Source organism: Somniosus microcephalus, chromosome 4 (genome assembly GCF_052327205.1).
Source record: "Somniosus microcephalus isolate GS21.2 chromosome 4, FLI_Smic_1.0, whole genome shotgun sequence".
NCBI lineage: Eukaryota > Metazoa > Chordata > Chondrichthyes > Squaliformes > Somniosidae > Somniosus > Somniosus microcephalus.
This window is the reverse complement of record NC_140990.1, coordinates 162,924,324-162,937,058: the sequence shown is the minus strand read 5'-3', so window position 1 is coordinate 162,937,058 and position 12,735 is coordinate 162,924,324. Positions and strand designations below refer to the sequence as shown.

Genomic DNA, 12,735 nt, shown 5'->3' with positions numbered 1-12,735 from the left:
ACAAACCTCTTCCTGGCGGCAGAATTTAGAGCTTGCCTTCCTTTATTCAATAAATAAAAGCACGATGCACCATACCGGCAAACTGGTAAAGTAAATCAAATCCACTCACCCACCAGCTCTCACCACCCCCTTGGCATCTCCTGTGCATTTGAAGGTCCCGCCCTCCGGCCAGTCACCATTGGATGAAACACTGATCAGGTGAAACACTCAATCCCCGACAGTGTAGAGCGGCCAGAGCTATAGATGGGGGGGAAAATTCGGTTGCTTGCGCCTCCCTTTAGCGCAAAGCAACTAGCGCCCGGGCGCGGTGATGTTTCCGCCGCTCGCGAAATTAACTAGACATTTTTCGGCAGCGCTAAACACTGCCGCCACGATCTCCTGCGCCGGCAGATCGTGACGTCGGTCGAATGCTCAACGCCCCGGTAGCGCCCCGGACCGGATATTGAGTGGCGCCCCCTGCCTTACTGCCTGCCGCTAGCAACGACAGGTTGAGGGGAGCGTTTTGCAGTCAGAAAAGGACTGGGGAAGCGCTATTTAAAGGTGACCGCTTCCTGCCTTTTTTTTGCTGGTGACATTTTTGCACCACGCATTCTGAGAGAGAGAGAGAGAGAGAGAGACTTCTGGAGAGATTCAACGCTGTGTGAATGAGTTTTAGGTACTGAGCTGCACTTTGCAGGTTCATTGTGATTTGCTCTTCCTTGCTTCGCCCGCGCTCTGAGGTAACGTCTCGCTCCTCGGCATTTGCGCCTTAAGACAGGTGTGAAGTGCCTGATTTAGCGCTCCAATCACCTCCAGGGGCGATAAAAGCCAAGTTTGCCGTCGGAGGCGATAATTAGCGCCAGGCGCTAAATTTGCGCACGGCCGATAATGGCGCCCCAAATGGGGCGATACCGAATTTTTCCCCCAGGGACTTTTCTCAGCCGCACTGCATTGTGGGAAGATGTAATATCTCCAAGTTTGCAGACGACACAAAGCTGGGTGGGCGTGTGTGCTGTGAGGGGGATGCAGAGAAACTCCAGTATGATTTGGACAGGTTGGGTGATTGGGCAGATACAGTATAATGTGGATAAATGCGAGGTTATCCACTTTCGTGGTAAAAACAGGAAGGCAGATTATTATCTGAATGGCAATAGATTGGGAAAAAGGGAAGTGCAATGAGACCCGGGTGTCCTTGTGCATCAGTCGCTGAAGGTAAGCATGCAGGTGCAGCAGGCGGTTAAGAAGGCAAATGGTATGTTGGCCTTCATAGCGAGAGGATTCGAGTACAGGAACAAGGATGGCTTGCTGCAGTTGCACAGGGCCTTGGTGAGACCACACCTTGAGTATTGTGTGCAGTTTTGGTCGCCTTATCGGAGGAAGGATGTTCTTGCCATGGAGGGAGTGCAGCGAAGATTTACCAGACTGATACCTGGGATGGCAGGAATGACGTATGAGGAGAGATTGGGTCGATTGGGCTTGTATTCGCTAGAGTTTAGAAGAATGAGAGGGGATCTCATTGAAACTTATAAAATGCTAACAGGACTAGACAGACTAGATGCAGGAAGGATGTTCCCGATGGCGGGGTAGCCCAGAACCAGGGGTCACAGCCTAAAGATAAGGGGTAAGCCATTTAGGACTGAGATGAGGAAACATAGAAACATAGAAGATAGGAGCAGGAGTAGGCCATTCGGCCCCTCGAGCCTGCTCCGCCATTCAATGCGATCATGGCTGATCATCCAAATTCATTACCCGGTCCCTGCTTTCTCCCCATACCCCTTGATCTCTTTAGCCTTAAGAAATATATCCAACTCCTTCTTGAATGTATTTAATGAATTGGGGTCTACTGCCTTCTGTGGTAGAGAATTCCACAGGGTCACCACTCTCTGGGTGAAGAAATTCCTCCTAATTCCTGTCCTAAATGGCTTACCCCTTATCCTTAGACTGTGACCCCTGGTTCTGGACTTCCCGACCATCGGGAACATCCTTCCTGCATCTAGTCTGTCTAGTCCTGTTAGAATTTTATAAGTTTCAATGAGATCCCCTCTCATTCTTCTAAACTCCAGCGAGTATAAGCCCAATCGACCCAATCTCTTCTCATACGTCATTCCTGCCATCCCAGGTATCAGCCTGGTGAATCTTCACTGAACTCCTTCCATGGCAAGAACATCCTTCCTCAGATAAGGCGACCAAAACTGCTGCAAGACATCCTTGTTCCTGTACTCAAACCCTCTCGCTACGAAGGCCAACATACCATTTGCCTTCTTAACCGCCTGCTGCACTTGCATGCTTACCTTCAGCGACTGGTGCACAAGGACACCCAGGTCTCGTTGCACTTCCCCTTCTCCCAATCTATTGCCATTCAGATAATAATCTGCCTTCCTGTTTTTGACACCAAAGTGGATAACCTCACATTTATCCACATTATAGTGCATTTGCCATGTTTCTGCCCAATCACCCAACCTGTCCAAATCATCCTGGAGTTTCTCGGCATCCTCCTCACAGCACACACGCCCACGCAGCTTTGTGTCGTCTGCAAATTTGGAGCTATTACATCTAGTTCCCTTGTCTAGATCATTAATATATATTGTGAATAGCTGGGGTCCAAGGACCGATCCCTGCGGTACCCCACTAGTCACTGCCTGCCACTCGGAAAAAGACCCGTTTATTCCAACTCTTTGCTTTCTGTCTGCCAACCAGTTCTCTGTCCAAGTCAGTACCTTGCCCCCAATCCCATGTACCTTAACTTTACATGCTAATCTCTTATGCAGGACCTTATCGAAAGCCTTCTGAAAGTCCAAATACACCACATCCACTGGTTCTCCTCTATCCACTTTACCAGTTACATCCTCAAAAAATTCCAGTAGATTAGTCATACACAATTTACCTTTTGTAAATCCATGTTGACTTTGTCCGATCCTGTCACTGTTTTCCAAGTGCTCTGCTATTACATCTTTTATAATGGACTCTAGCATTTTCCCCACTACCGATGTCAGGCTTACCAGTCTGTAATTCCCCGTTTTCTCTCTACCACCTTTTTTGAATAGTGGGGTAATACTATGTGAGGAGGCAGTTGAGGCCAATTCATTAAATATATTCAAGAAGGAGTTAGATATATTTCTTAAGGCTAAAGGGATCAAGGGATATGGGGAGAAAGCAGGGACAGGGTACTGAATTTGGATGATCATCCATGATCTCATTAAATAGCGGAACAGGCTCGAGGGGCCGAATGGCCTACTCCTGCTCCTACCTTCTATGTTTCTATGAAGGTGGGGCCGCCATTGACGCCGCCGTTCAACCCGCTCCAGAAATTAGTTCCTGAACTCAATCGGGCCGAGAATCTCCAAGAAATGGTTTTCTGTGCATTAGCATTGAAAAAAATCAAAGACTCAGTATCGGGAACGAGATTTTTAAACCGGGGACTCTTCCGGAGACATTGCTTACCTGGGGACACATTCCCAAATCCAGCAACTGTCCCCGGAAAATGGGGAGGTCTGGTCAGCCTAAGTTAAATGTAATTATTTAATAGCCTTTAATAATGTGGCTCTGGCAGTACTCACCAAAGTGTCAGGGACTAGGGATAGATACATGTTGGAGCAATGCTCTGCCCAGCTCCTGATCAGAGCTACATCCAGCATGCAGGTGCTGAGGGTGAGGGGAGACTAAAAGGGGAGAGTCAAGTTTGAGTGGACCCTGGCACTGGTTTTTGGGGGCATTGGCAACAGGCCTTCCACCCGTCTTCTTGACTATAAAATGTCACGGTCAAGAGGACAAAAATAAAGAAGAAAAACTGCAGGAAAAAGGCAGGATCTTACCCAGAAAATATATCCCATACAAAGCCCTGGTTAGACCACACCTGGAGTACTGTCAGCAGTTCTGGGCACCACACCGTAGGAAGGATATATTAGCCTTGGAGGGAGTGCAGCGTAGGTTTACCAGAATGATACCCGGACTCCAAGGGTTAAGTTACGAGGAGAGATTACACAAACTAGGGTTGTATTCCCTGGAATTTAGATGGTTAAGGGGTGATCTGATCGAAGTTTTCAAGATATTAAAGGGAAATGATAGGGTAGATCGAGAGAAACTATTTCCGCTGGTGGTGAGTCTAGGACTAGGGGACATTAGAGCCAGACCTTTCAGGAGTGAAGTTTGGAAACACTTATACACGCAAAGGGTGGTAGAGGTTTGGAACTCTCTGCCGCAAAGAGCAGTTGATGCCAAGTCAATTGTTAATTTTAAATCGGAGATTGGCAGATTTTTGGTAACCAGGGCTATTAAGGGATATGGGGCAAAGGCGGGTATATGGAGTTAGGTCACAGACCAGCCATGACCTCATTGAAAGGCAGAACAGGCTCGAGGGGCTGAATGTCCTCCTCCTGTTCCAATGATTCTAATGGCGCCCGTGACATTACCGCATGAGCCTTTCCAAAGATTATCAAAGGAAGAGATTGCTGTGGATGGAGCAACGGAGAGATTACTGATTGTAGCCTAAGAGTTTGGGGAGAAAGATACTGTCTGAGACACTGGGTGGGTGGGAGGGGGTGTTCAGTAAATTCCACCCAAGTCCTTCTACCTCTTAACTTGTCAGAGACTCTGGGTGAAAATAACCACTCGTTCTGGGACTGCCTCTTGAATTCGGTCATAAAAATAAGCGGTTTTACTATACGTGTATTTTGAAATCTGCATTTGAATCATTGTCCCCCCCATTGAGCTGGCCTGGCCGAGCTGAGAATCTTATATGAGTGAGATTTTTGTGCTGCAGACCATTGCCTATCAGCGTCTAGTCCGAGACAGGCAGAACTCATTTCACGCAGGAGGGTGTGATCCACCAACACTGCGTCACCTAATGCAAGCCAGCTCTCCGAAAGCCGTGGCTTTGATTGCTGCATTGATGCATTTCAAGTTCCTTCCTCCCCCCCACCAAATCATTATACAAACAAAAACTGCATCTGCTGAAAACGTAGGGCCCCCAGGAGTTTTGATTTTTTTTTAAAGCAGTCAAATGAAGCAGAAATGTTAAGTTGGCAGGTCAGGGATAATTTGATTCAGGTACGTTTTAAATAGTTGATGGCTCAGATTTTAAATTAGCTCTGACAGACTTCAGTCTCCAGCCACCCAGGTGTTGTAAGGGAGCAATTGTCTCCTTTCATTGCCGATACTTACACAATTCCCAAACTACTGAAGAATTGTATTGTTTTACGTTGCAGAAATTGTAATCTGTCCACAACTCATCCACATTCAATAACTATTTAACTTGTTTAGAGTGTGACAGTAACATGACACGATTGCGGATCTGGTAGCCTCGTGGTCACGGCGCTGTACTAGTACCGCCGAGGCTGTGAGGGATCTAAACCCCCCATGGACGTTTCTGCAGTTAACAAATCTGGTAATTTGTGGCCTAACACCAGAAAATAAGATACTGCTCATTGTAGAAACCCTATCTCATGTCCCTTGAGGAAGAGAAGCTGCCTGATTGAGCCTACGTGTAACTGCAGTTCCACACTAATGGTTGAGTCGAGAGAAATCCAGCCTCGCCCACATCGTGGAAGCAATTCCCTTTTTTAAAAAAAAAACCTTTCAAGTTCTGATTTCACAATTTAACATAACGCCTCCTGATTTTCAACGAAGCCCAAAGCCGCGAGCAAATGAAATGTAAATTTACAAAAAGCAAAAATACTGCAGATGCTGGAAAACAGAACATGCTGCCTGACCTGCTGAGTATTTACAGCATTTTCTGAAATATAAAGGATGCAGTTGGTGTCCCTGTACTTGATGCGCTATCAATTACTCATAAAAGACTGAGAGTTAAGAGAGTAACTAAAGGCTTTTATTAGCAAAGAACAGAGCATGCCTCTCGTGGTTGACTGGGTTCCAAGAAGGCAGGGGGCTGCAGGTCAATCACCTTTATACCTGGGCCTGTGGGTGGAGCCAGCCGAGACATGTTGAGGCATGCATAGGTACAACAGTGTGTAACAACAACAACAACAACAACAACAATAACAGTGGTTTACCACATTCACCCCTTGTTTAAAATTGAGTCCGGCGGGGTGAAGTGTACTAAAGGTTCATGTAAGTAAGTCTATCAGGTGGCCTTGTATGCCGTCCTGATCGTCGTGGTGGCGGCGGTGATGGTGCAGCATCCAACGTTGAATCTGGTGTCTCATTGAGTGGTTGGGTGGTCAATGACGGGTCCTGGGGCTGCGGCATGCCGTCTAGCGGGGTTGGGTTGTGGGTAGTGGTGGATGGCAATGGTAGTGTTTCAGGGGCACCCAAAGGTGCTAGATCTCGTGTGGGGGCTGTGTCCTCCCGCCCGTCCGGGTACGCTACGTAAGCGTACTGGGGGTAGGCGTGGGTAGTGGTGGGTGGCGAGGGAGGTGTTTCGGGAGCACCCGAAGGTGCGAGGTCTCATATGGAGACCTCCGGGTACACCACGTAAGCATACTGAGGGTTGGCATGGAGGAGGCTCACCCTCTCGACCAGGGGGTCCGTCTTATGGGACCTCACGTGCTTCCGCAGTAGGACGGGTCCTGGAGAAGTCAGCCATGTCGGTAACGAGATCCCCGATGTGGACTTCCTGGGGAAGGAGAACATTCTCTCGTGAGGGGTAGCATTGGTGGCTGTACAGAGCAGTGACCGAATGGAATGGAGCGCCGCAGGGAGGACTTCCTGCCAGCGAGAGGTCGGAAGGCCCTTAGATTTCAAGTTTAAAAGGACTGCCTTCCAGACCGTCGCATTCTCCCTTTCCACCTGGCCATTCCCCCGGGGGTTGTAGCTGGTGGTCCTGCTTGTAGCGATACCTCTCGAGAGCAGGTACTGCCGGAGTTCGTCGCTCATAAAGGATGAGCCCCTGTCGCTATGAATATAGCTAGGGAAACCGAACAAGGCGAAGAGGTCATTCAGACATTTAATGACCGTGGTACTGGTCATGTCTGAGCAAGGGATGGCAAACGGGAAACGGGAGTACTCATCAATTATGTTGAGGAAGTACACATTGCGGTCGGAGGAGGGGAGGGGCCCTTTAAAATCGACGCTCAGCCGTTCAAAGGGGCGCGTGGCTTTGATCAGGCTTGCTCTGTCTGGCCTATAAAAATGCGGTTTGCACTCGGCACAGATTTGGCAGTTCCTGGTCATGGTCCTGACCTCCTCGATGGAGTAGGGCAGGTTACGGGATTTGATGAAGTGAAAAAACCTGGTGACCCCCGGGTGGCAGAGGTCATTGTGGAGGGTCTTCAGTCTATCGACCGCGTTGGCGCATGTACCACGTGATAGGGCATCTGGGGGCTCATTGAGTTTCCCGGGCCGGTACAAGATATCGTAATTGTAGGTGGAGAGTTCGATTCTCCACCTCAAGATCTTGTCGTTCTTGATTTTGCCCCTCTGCTTATTATTAAACATAAAAGCTACTGAACGCTGGTCAGTGAGCAGGGTAAATCGTTTTCCGGCCAGGTAATGCCTCCAATGTCACACAGCTTCCACAATGGCCTGGGCCTCCTTTTCGACAGAGGAGTGTCGAATCTCGGGGCCCTGGAGGGTCCTTGAGAAAAAGGCCACGGGTCTCCCCGCCTGGTTAAGGGTTGCAGCTAGGGCAAAGTCGGATGCGTCGCTCTCCACTTGGAAAGGGATGGACTCATCCACTGCGTGCATTGTGGCCTTCGCAATATCTCCTTTTATGAGAGTGAAGGCTGCACAGGCCTCTCTGGTGTCAGGGGGAAGGAGGTGGACTTGATGAGGGGTCTGGCTTTGTCCGCATAGTTGGGCACCCACTGAGCATAGTACGAGAAAAACCCTAGGCATCTCTTCAGTGCTTTTTGGCAGTGGGGGAGGGGGAGCTCCATAAGGGGGCGCATCCTGTCGGGGTCGGGGCCGATGACTCCGTTCTCCACTACACAGCCAAGAATGGCAAGGCGCTTGGTACGAAACATACATTTGTCCTTGTTGTATGTTAGGTTCAGCCGCCGGGCCGTACGGAGGAATTTCTCTAGATTAACATCATGGTCCTGCTGGTCGCGGCCGCAGATGGTGACGTTGTCTAGATAGGGGAAAGTGGCCTGGAGCGCGTTCTGGTCGACCATCCGGTCCATCTCCCGTTGGAAGACTGAAACCCCGTTGGTGACGCCGAAGGGAACTCTGAGGAAGTGGTAGAGACGACCGTCAGCTTCATAAGCTGTGTACTGGCGGTCCTCAGCCCTGATGGGGAGCTGGTGGTATGCCGACTTCAGATCAATCGTCGAGAACACCCGGTATTGTGCTATCTGATTGACCATGTCAGATATGCGGGGGAGTGGGTATGCATCTAGCTGGGTGTAGCGATTGATCGTCTGGCTGTAGTCAATAACTAGGCGCTGTTTTTCGCCAGTCTTCACTACCACCACTTGTGCTCGCCATGGGCTGGTGCTACTTTCAATAATCCCTTCCTTCAGGAGTCTTGCTACCTCGGATTTAATGAAGCTCCTATCCCCGGCACTGTAACGCCTGCTTTTGGTAGCGATGGGCTTACAGTCGCGGGTGAGGTTAGCGAACAAGGAGGGGGGGGGGGGGACTTTAAGGGTGGAGAGGCTGCAAATGGTGCGCGGCGGGCAGTTTAAAAGCTGCTGGCTGCAGACTGTGAGTGGGGGGAGGGGTCCGTCGTACGCTAATGTGACACTCTTAAGGTTGCACTGAAAATCCAACCCCAGTAGAACGGCAGCGCAAAGATGGGGCAGGACCAGGAGTTTAAAATTTTTGTATTCTGTGCCCCTTACTGAAAGGGTCACTACACAGTAGCCACCGACGTCCGCTGACTGGGCTTTGGAAGCCAAAGAGATCCGATGTCGCGTCGGCAGTACCGGGAGAGAGTAACTGCGCACCGTGTCGGGGTGGATAAAGCTTTCCGTGCTCCCGCTGTCAAAAAGGCAGGTAGTGGCGCGGCCGTTTACCTTAATGTCCATCATGGACTTGGACAGTTGATGAGGGAGAGATTGGTCCAGCGTCACGGAGGCCAGCGTATGGTCGAGCGAGTCGATGTGGTCGTCAGATGAGGTGGTGGTTGAGTCCGGGTCCCCCGTGGTTGAAGTTGGAGACGTCCGAGATGGCGGACAAAATGGCGGCGCCCGTGGTCCCGATCCCCACGCGGCTGGGGGAGCCCAAGATGGCGGACAAGATGGCTGCCCCCACGGTTCGCACGCGTCGCTGCTGGCGTCAGCGGTTTTACCTTTGCAGGCGCTGACATAGTGTCCTTTCTTCCCGCAGCTGGAGCAGGTAGCGTTTCTCGCCGGGCAGCGTGCTCTGGGGTGTTTTGCCTGGCCACAAAAATAACATTTCTGTGCCTTGGACGTCGCAGCAGCAGTTGAAGGTGGCGGTCCCATGACCCAAGGTTGTGGCGTCCACGTTGCGGAGCGGTTAGGGGAGAAGGCGTCCATATTCCTGTGGGCCGCGTCGAGCGAGAGCGCGAGGGACACTGCCTTTCTCAGGTCCATTTCTCCCTTTTCCAACAGTCTCTGCCGGGAGTAGTCGGACCGTAGACCCGCAACGAAAGCATCTTGGATCAGTCCCTCCGTGTGTGCTGCGGCTGATGCTTCTTTGCAATCGCAGTCTCGGCCGAGTATCCGTAGTGCCCGTAGGAAGGCCTCCACCGATTCCCCGGGCTGCTGTCTGCGGGATCTTAAGAGGTGCCGGGCATAGACCGTATTTACCGGGCGTGCGTATTGCCCTTTTAGCAGACCGATAGCCGCCGCGTAGGTCGTCGCGTCCTGGATTATTGTATAAACTTGGTGGCTCACCTTTGAGGCCAGGATTTCCAACTTGTTTTCGTCCAGGGTCACAGTTGAGGCTTGCAGGTAGGCCTCGAAGCAACGCAGCCAATGCGCGAATTTGGTAGCCGAACCCGCTTCTTGGGGGTCTAGGTCCAGGCATGTTGGTCTGAGGGCTCGCAGCAGCTCCTGTTGCTCAGCGTTTGGTGCAGCAGCCTGCTGTTCAGCAAATGTCGACATTTTGTTTTTGCTAATAAAATTGATGCGCTATCAATTACTCATAAAAGACTGAGAGTTAAGAGAGTAACTAAAGGCTTTTATTAGCAAAGAACAGAGCATGCCTCTCGTGGTTGACTGGGTTCCAAGAAGGCAGGGGGCTGCAGGTCAATCACCTTTATACCTGGGCCTGTGGGTGGAGCCAGCCGAGACATGTTGAGGCATGCATAGGTACAACAGTGTGTAACAACAACAACAACAACAACAATAACAGTGGTTTACCACAGTACTCAGGGAGGAGCAAGGTCACCGCTCCTGATCACCATCCAGTAACCTTTGCTGAAAAGTGGATGCCACATGAGGGTGGGATCAGACTGTTCTGTGATGCTCCCAGATCATTGAAAATGTTGCTGACACCTACCTGATGCGCTATCAATTACTCATAAAAGACTGAGAGTTAGAAGAGTAACCAAAGGCTTTTATTAACAACAGAATGGAGGTCTGCCTCGCGTGGTCGACCGGTCCATGATACTAAGGGCTGGGGAGCAGTCACCTTTATACTAGGACCTGTGGGAGGAGTCAGCCGAGGCATGTCCAGGCATGTACACAGTGGAATACAAACAGGACAAACAGGAATACAAACAGTGGTTTACCACATTCACCCCTTGTTTAAAATTGAGTCCGGCGGGGTGAAGTGTATTAAAAGTTAGTGTATTGGAGTCTCTCCGGAGGTCTTGTCTGCCGCTGTGATCGGCGTGGCGACGGCAGGGGTAGTGAAGTTTCCGGCGTCGAGTCCAGCGTAGGCTGTGGCACAGGCGTGTCGTCCTCGTAGATGTCGAGCGGGTCGCGGGGCCCAGGCCTGCCGTCTGCTGGGGCTGGATATCGGATCGTGGGGGGGGGTGGTAGTGGGTAGTGGGTTACTGCGGCCCCCGAGGGTGCAAGGTCTCTTATGGAGACTGTGTCCTCCCGCCCGTCCGGGTATGCGATGTAAGCATACTGGGGGTTGGCGTGGAGGAGGTCGACCCTCTCGACCAGGGGGTCCGTTTTATGGGTCCTCACGTGTCTTCTCAGTAGGACCGGCCCTGGGGACGTCAGCCATGGCGGTAGCGATGTCCCCGATGTGGACTTCCTTGGGAAGACAAACATTTTCTCATGAGGGGTGGCGTTAGTGGCAGTGCAGAGCAGTGACCGAATAGAGTGGAGCGCATCGGGGAGCACATCCTGCCAGCGGGAGGTTGGAAGGCCCCTAGACTTTAAGGCTAGCAGGACGGCCTTCCAAACTGTCGCATTTTCTCTTTCCACCTGTCCGTTCCCCCGGGGGTTGTAACTGGTGGTCCTGCTTGTGGCAATACCCCTAGTTAGCAGGTACTGACGGAGTTCGTCGCTCATAAACGATGAGCCCCGGTCGCTATGGATATAGCTGGGGAAGCCGAACAGGGTGAAGAGGTTGTTCAGACATTTAATGACCGTGGCACTGGTCATGTCCGGGCAGGGGAAGGCGAACGGGAAATGGGAGTACTCATCAATAATATTGAGGAAGTACACATTGCGGTCGGAGGAGGGGAGAGGCCCTTTAAAATCGACGCTCAGGCGCTCGAAGGGGCGAGTGGCTTTTATCAGGTGGGCCCTGTCTGGTCTATAAAAGTGCGGTTTGCACTCAGCGCAGACTTGGCAGTTCCTGGTCATGGTCTTGACTTCCTCAATAGAGTAAGGCAGGTTGCGGGCCTTGATGAAGTGGAAGAACCTGGTGACCCCCGGGTGGCAGAGGTCATTGTGGAGGGCCCGCAGTCTATCGATCTGCGCGCTGGCGCAGGTGCCACGCGATAGCGCATCCGGGGGTTCATTTAGCTTCCCGGGCCGGTACAAGATCTCGTAGTTGTAGGTGGGAAGTTCGATTCTCCACCTCAAGATCTTGTCATTTTTGATTTTGCCCCTCTGCTTGTTGTTAAACATAAAAGCAACTGAACGCTGGTCAGTGAGCAGGGTAAATCGTTTTCCGGCCAGGTAGTGCCTCCAATGACGCACAGCCTCCACAATCGCCTGGGCCTCCTTCTCAACAGTGGAGTGTCTGGTCTCCGGGCCTTGGAGGGTTCGTGAAAAGAAGGCCACGGGTCTCCCCGCCTGATTGAGGGTAGCGGCCAGGGCAAAGTCAGACGCGTCGCTTTCCACCTGGAAGGGGATGGATTCGTCCACTGCGTGCATGGTGGCTTTGGCAATGTCCTCCTTGATACGGTGGAAGGCTAAGCGGGCCTCTGCCGTCAAGGGAAAAGAGGTGGACTTGATCAGCGGACGGGCCTTGTCCGCATAGTAGGGGACCCACTGGGCGTAATAGGAGAAAAACCCTAGGCACCTCTTCAGGGCCTTGAGGCAGTGGGGCAGTGGAAGTTCCATAAGGGGACGCATCCGGTCGGGGTCGGGGCCGATGACTCCGTGTTCCACAACACAGCCAAGGATGGCGAGGCGGTTTGTGCGGAATATGCACTTCTCCTTGTTATATGTCAGGTTTAGGAGTTGGGCGGTGCGGAGGAATTTTTCGAGGTTTGCGTCATGGTCCTGCAAGTCACGGCCGCAGATGGTCACATTGTCCAGATATGGGAAAGTGGCCTGCAACGCATTTTGATCTACCATCCGGTCCATCTCCCTTTGGAAGACGGAGACCCCGTTGGTGACGCCAAAGGGAACCCTAAGGAAGTGATAGAGGCGGCCGTTTGCCTCAAAGGCAGTGTACTGGCGGTCCTCAGGGCGGATGGGGAGCTGGTGGTACGCTGATTTCAGGTCAATGGTCGAGAAGACGCGGTACTGCGCGATCTGGTTG

At 51.5% G+C, this 12,735-nt stretch overlaps 1 protein-coding gene across 2 annotated transcripts in view; it reads left to right on the top strand.

The window, feature by feature from the left end:
• erbb4b (erb-b2 receptor tyrosine kinase 4b) overlaps positions 1–12,735 on the top strand; it is a 1,694,493-nt gene that overhangs the window by 871,007 nt on the left and 810,751 nt on the right. The gene's annotated exons all lie outside the window — the stretch shown is intronic.